The following is a 6,774-nucleotide window of genomic DNA, read 5'->3' as shown; positions in this document are numbered from 1 at the left end:
ACTTTCAAGGTCCAGAAAGGTACTAAAGACATTGTTAAAACAGTCGACGTGACTGCAGTGGTTCAACCTTAATTTTATGAAGCGACAAAAATACTTTTTGTGCGCAAAAACTAAACAAAAAAAAAATTATATCTTCTCTTCTGTGTCATTCTAATATGCTGTTTACGTTCAGCGCTTCCAGGTTCTATGTCAGAAGGTGGGCCAGGAGTTTGCATTTCTAGGACACGCTCCTTTCTCATGCATCTCTCCGTCGCGGGATCCAAGGAGCTAGGTAAGAGCTATACCACACTCACTGCCACTACTTCAGGATGCGACCCTTCCCAGGTTGGGCCCCTGTGCTCCTCTCCTTGCTGCCCCTCTGCATGTACGTCGGTTGTCCCTGTGGTGCCGCTCGCATGGAGCCTGGCTAGTGCTTCCCATCCCATCCCGCTGGCTCAATAAGACAATCAGACTCTACTACGCGATTTAGTTTGCCAGGCATGCTATTTACCTCAGTGACAAACAAAGACGCACCTGTCCTGTGTGTGGAGATTGCGGTCCTGTTGGCAAAAAGCCGCAATAGAGCCTGTCCCTCCAGCCGAGATGAAGTCGGGTTTCTACAGCCCTGACTCATCGTGCCCAAGAAAAGTGGTGGGTTACGGGTGATCTGCGGCAGATCTGTGAGTCTTGAACGGGACCCTGCACAAGCTGTGCAAGCTTTAAGACCTTGATGCAGAAACGCATTCTCATGTGTGTTCGCCCCTAAGATTAGTTTGCAGTGATCGACCTGTCCCCCCCTTTGGGCTGTCCCTGTCTCCCTACATCTTCACAAAGGCCACGGAGGCTGCCCTTGCCCCGCTAAGGGGAAGTAAGCATTCGCATTCTCAACTATCTCGACGACTGGCTTATTTCAGCTCACTCTCGAGATTTGTTGTGCCAACACAGGGACCTGCTGCTCAGACACCTTAGCCATCTGGGGCTTCAGGTCAAATAGGGTGTAGCAAATTTGCTCAAAAAGGGAAATATGAATAAAAGGGAAATATGAATATCATTATGAATATGAATATCATTTCTCGTTATGTATTATAAATATTTGGATCAGTTAATCGAATTACCTTCATGTAGCTGAATTAATATTACAATCAATGAATCATCCAGCGGACACTCAAAATTGATCGTCTATCAACTCTTCAAAAAGGATATTTTTCGAGGCCACAGAAAAATAACTCTTTCTTAGCATGTAGATGTGATTATAATCATTAAATTGACATTGGTTTATAAGCAGATCAGAATCAACAAAAGTTTTATTTAACTAAATCACAAAATGAGAAAGTGGAAGTGAATGAAACCATAGCATAACAGAGGAATGGAGCTATGAGAAGAGTCATTTAACGAGCTGAAAGAACCATCAGTTTCTCACTATAAAGCACCTTTGTTAACAAAGGGGTTCACAACTTAATACTAAATTGCTGTTTAGTGTTCGAATGTGTAATACTTGCAATTGCCTTAGCTGTTGAAGAGCTTCCGGATATGCAGTCTCGGGAGAAATTCTTGATGGTTTAGTCCAATGGTGAAGTTGTAATCAATATCTTCTGCATTGAATGAAGAAATGACGACAAACTTGCGTTGTTAATTTGACTCTGTGGTCGAGGAAGTTGCGCATAGCTTGCCCGTGAGGCCTGCCTCACACGAACAGCAATAAGTAGAAGCAGCAAGAACTCTAGAGGGAACTTTGTGTTTGCTTTTAAGTTTCACAGAGGTCACACCTTTTTTATTTATTTATTTATTTATAAGGACAACACACATTAATAAACATTTCTGTAAATGTGTCAGTGTTAGCCAGCTGTAACGATCCAGTCCAAACTGAAGGCGAGATGATGAACCCAAGTGCAGTTTATTGTATCAGAGTGAACAAACAAACAAAGCAACCAGTTGACATGAACATGAACAGACTTGACTTGAACAGACTTGACTTGAACAGACTTGACTTGAACATAACACTCACCGACAGCAGGGTTACATTAACAATACACGACAAACTACCATGGGGAAGACAATGGTTTTAAATACAAGAACTAAGAGAACACATGACTAAGACAACCAATGGGGAAGTGACACAAGGAACAGGGGAACCAATGACAGAACAGAACTCAGAAACACATGACCATAAACAACCAATGAGAACATGACACATAGACTAAGGGAGAACATGAGGAGCAAGGGAAGCATGACACAAACAAGCAACATGAACCAAACTACCAAATAAAAGACATGTAATCATAAACATGAAAACAAAACCCAAAACTATACGTGACACCAGCTGGCTAATTTTCAACCTCAGTCCTTTGGCTAGATGTTTTAAAACCTTTAAAACAAAAACAAACAAACAAAGAAAAAAATAAATAAATAAATAAAATACAGTTACAGGACAAGGACATCATAATGCCACAACGACAACAACAGAACAAAGTAAGAATTCTCAGCACAGGACACAAGCCATGCGGAGCAACAGGAGGCAGCACACTCTTAACCCGAATTAGTTGACTTTACTAGAAATTTGCGTGGAAACCCGTTGCACTAATCCATTTTAGTTTTTACACAAGATGAATCTAAACAGGTTAAGTTGTATGAACATAAAATCCTAAGTTGTGCAGTAGACAAATCAAGTTTATATTAGTAGTCTTTACTGAAATTCATTAGTTCACATTATTTTGAGCATACGTTTTATAAAATAACTATTAAGTTAAACAAATGATTTTAAGTAGAAATGTTATATTTAAGTAATGTCTTATAATTTAAAAAATGATACTACTTACATTTATTTATTTTTTTTGTATTAATTTGAAGAAATTAAACAATAAGAACATTTCAATGTTTTTTTTTTATTTATTTTTTTTTTATTGTTGACAAAAAAGAAAAAAAGGAAACACTTCAATGTACTCAATGTACTTGTAAGCTGTGTTTTAGTTCACTGTGGCCCAACATGAGAAGTACTTGTTGGGTGAACTGGAATGTGTTCTTCATTGATTTGGGGTAGTTGAGATACAGTGCATATGCAAGTCCAAAGAGAATGCACACAGCTTTTAGCAAGTCTTTAATACCTTCCATCACAACTTCTCCCTCAATGATGATCTTAATTGAAGCTGGATTGAGATGAAGAGAAGATGGGAGCACAGCACCTTCATGCTCAACAAGGGGGATCCCAAAGTCAAGGTGGCAAAATGAGTGATCACCATCGGAGTCCTAACAACAGAGCACATTCATGACATTTCTTATTACATAACCATCAATAATGTTAAACAATATAGTCTTGTAATGAGACAGACACATGAGGGAATGTGTGAAGTGGTTGCAGAATATGACTATAGATAAATAGTAGCAGAATATGAATATAGAAAGAGGTTAGAAAGACCTTTTGCTACTAAGTTTCAGTGATTTAAAGGGTTAGTTCACCCAAAAATTTAATTCCTGTCATTAATTACTAACCCTCATGTCGTTCCAAACCTGTAAGACCTTCGTTTCTCTTCGGAACACAAATTAAGATATTTTTGATGAAATACGTGTTTCTGATCCACACATTGGCAGCAACATCATTGCAACTTTTGAGGTCCAGAAAGGTACTAAAGACACTGTTAAAATAGTCCATGTGACTCCAGTGGTTCAACCTTAATGTTATGAAGCGACAAGAATACTTTTTGTGTGCACAAACAAAACAAAAATAGCGACTTTATTCAATAATTTCTTCTCTTCTATGTCAGTCTCCTGCGCAGTTGACGTAGTGAACGCAGCGCTTCCAGGTTCTACGTCAGAACGCTGACTCAGTATTGGCCGGCTCCTGTATCAGCATCACATGCATGCGTCAAGCTGATCACGTGTACAGCGTTTGTCAATACCGAGCCGGCGTTCTGACGTAAACACGGAAGTGCTGCAATGCGTTTACTACATCAACAGCATAGGAAACTGACAGGGTAGAGAAGAAATTGTTGAATAAAGTTGTTATTTTTGTTTTGTTTTTGAGCATAAATTGGACAACCAATATAGTATCACTTACTGTGACATGTTTTCATTACTGTAAAAAAAAAAAAAACAATGCAACAATGCAAGTGTATAATGGATATGGACTAACTTTTGTTGTGAAAGCGGCGTCAACAGCTGTCCAACATTCCCTCTCTTAGATCGAAAGATATCAATTAGATGAAGACTGTGTCGATTAATGCTTTCATAGAATTCCTGCTTTATGTTCTTTCCCACAATCCTGTTGAACTCCATGAACACCTGCAAAAATAGAAAAAAATACAGAGCAGTACATTTTAAAACTACATTATACTGTAGTTGAAGGTACCCGTGTTGTGTGTGAGAAAAGATTAAAGGGATACTTCACCCAAACATGAAAATTTGCTCATCATTTACACACCTTTATGCTGTCTCAGGTGTATATGAATTTCTGTCTTTCTTTGGATGAACACTAAGAAAGATTTTCATAAATCATTTCTGTGGGGGTCCTGTATACTTGCATTATATGGACTCAGAGATTAAATATTTTCTAAAAATATTTGTTTGTGTTCATCTGAAGAAAGAAAGTCATATACATCTGGGAAAGTATGAGGGTGTGTAAATGACACTGAACAATGACATCAAATAATAATAGAAAGATAGATAAGTAATAACACTCTTGAACATACCTGATCTTCTGTAAAAAGAACAGGACAGCATTCCACCATCTGGCTTATGGACCTTAAGAAGCAAATTTTTGAACTGTTACCATAATAATACACCAAAGAGACATATGCTAACGTTAGCCACAAGTGTACATTCACACATGCTGATATGAACAGACTGGAGAAAAAAAAAAAAAAAAAAAAAAAACGAAAAGCAAACGTTATAGCTAAACTGTGAACATACAGAAACACACTGGCTAACGTTATAAACTGTGACCTGACAGAAACAGCAAATTTAAATGTTAACGTTAGCTAATCTGTGAACCGACAGAAGAGAAAAAAACAACAACTTCAACCGGCACATTAACACTACAGTTTTAGCTTTCAACTAACATCGGCCCGGTTTTGGGGTAATCACTTTTGTCAGAAAGATAAGATTTATACATTTACCTTTTAAAGTTTTTTTTCGAAAATCCATGTTTAGCGTGCAGCATCGGCCAGGACGAGCAGACTCTTCAAACAGCGTGCTCTGCTCACTGTCAGTCACCTGTTTCAATAGGCCCCTCCCTCCCTTACAAAAGCGTAACATTCTGAGTTATCAAAGCTTAACATGATCAGTGCTTCCAATATTTCGTCTGATTAGTGCAAACAACTAATTTGATTTAGTAATGACAATGCTTTTTCAAAAACAACAAAGAATAAGTAATGACCACTTAAAATGTTTCATTAACACAAAATCCGGGTTTAGAGTGCAGAACATCCGCATATTAACACAATAGCAACCAACAATTTTTTCACACAAATGGCCATGCAAGCACACAAAACGACAACACACAACCTTCTGTAGGTACATGCAGGCATGCTGGAATAAACAGTAGTCATATGTTACACTTTTAAGAAGGATGTCCGTTCTTGGGGCAACACATTTATTTCTGTTAAAATACATGAAAAACACAGGTTCAACAAGGACCGCTTTCCGTTGCGTGTACACCGACACTCATCACGTACTGAATGCTTTTTCTATTCTGTTAGCGTCAGGTACCTTAACAGAGTATCATAAACAATATCATGTCTGATGCAAATGTCTACGCATATAAATGGCAATGGACACATTACTCATTATACCACACTCAATTCTCAAGAAATACCTGCTCTGAATCCATAAACATTGTGACAAAATAAGGTGTCTGAAGGTGTTCGCTGCAATAAACATAACGTTTTAATTGTTTTTGATCACAGTTTTTAATCTTCTATGGAATATGCTAATGAACTGACTTTATCTCATTAACTAGATTTTAACTGAACACCAGTTTACTGAGTTTTCCATAACAATTACACAAAATGATTAATAAAAGCATTTTACCACTGACTCTTACTGGAATTCTTATTAACAGTACATCCTGAAAGCACTTTTAAATGTAATGGCTGACAGAGTGACGCTAAATGGGGTTTTATCATGTTAATGTGTTATCACAGACACATGTGCTTTCTTAAAGGATTAGTCCACTTTCAAATAAAAATTTCCTGATAATTTACTCACCCCCATGTCATCCAAGATGTCCATGTCCTTCTTTCTTCAGTCGAAAAGAAATTAAGGTTTTTGATGAAAACATTCCAGGATTTTTCTCCTTATAATGGACTTCAATGGTCTCCAAATGGTTGAAGGTCAAAATGACAGTTTCAGTGCAGCTTCAAAGGGCTTTAAACGATACCAGACGAGGAATAAGGGTCTTATCTAGCGAAACGATCGGTCATTTTCTTAAAAATAATCAAAATATATATGCTTTATAGGCACAAATGATCGCATCACAAGTGCTTCCACCAGAACGCGATTCCGTATTCTTCAAAAAGTGTCCTACGCCTTCCTTATTCAACTTACGGAACGAACGCGGCGCCAGTTCCGTTTTTCTGTAAGTTGAAAAGGGAAGGTGTAGGACATTCAGCCTAAGCTTTTTGAAGAATACGGAATCGCGTTCTGGTGGAAGCACTTGTGATGCGATCATTTGTGCCTATAAAGCATATACATTTTGATTTTTTTTTAGAAAATGACTTATCGTTTCGCTAGATAAGACCCTTATTCCTCGTCTGGTATCATTTAAAGCCCTTTGAAGCTGCACTAAAACCGTTTGGAGACCAT

The 6,774-nt window shown here is 37.9% G+C and overlaps 1 long non-coding RNA gene across 1 annotated transcript; it reads right to left on the bottom strand.

Moving 5' to 3' along the window:
- Positions 1 to 1,813: 1,813 nt before the first annotated feature.
- On the bottom strand, positions 1,814 to 5,201 carry LOC127501105 (uncharacterized). The gene is made up of 4 exons (XR_007926504.1): positions 5,088 to 5,201; positions 4,662 to 4,713; positions 4,106 to 4,254; positions 1,814 to 3,222 (listed from the first exon to the last, which is right to left on the bottom strand). It is a non-coding gene; the product is annotated as an uncharacterized LOC127501105 (long non-coding RNA).
- Positions 5,202 to 6,774: the final 1,573 nt, after the last annotated feature.

The sequence above is a fragment of the Ctenopharyngodon idella genome, chromosome 19, assembly GCF_019924925.1.
Source record: "Ctenopharyngodon idella isolate HZGC_01 chromosome 19, HZGC01, whole genome shotgun sequence".
NCBI classification, from domain to species: domain Eukaryota; kingdom Metazoa; phylum Chordata; class Actinopteri; order Cypriniformes; family Xenocyprididae; genus Ctenopharyngodon; species Ctenopharyngodon idella.
The sequence above is the reverse complement of the archived record's forward strand: the minus strand, read 5'-3'. Positions and strand labels throughout refer to the sequence as shown.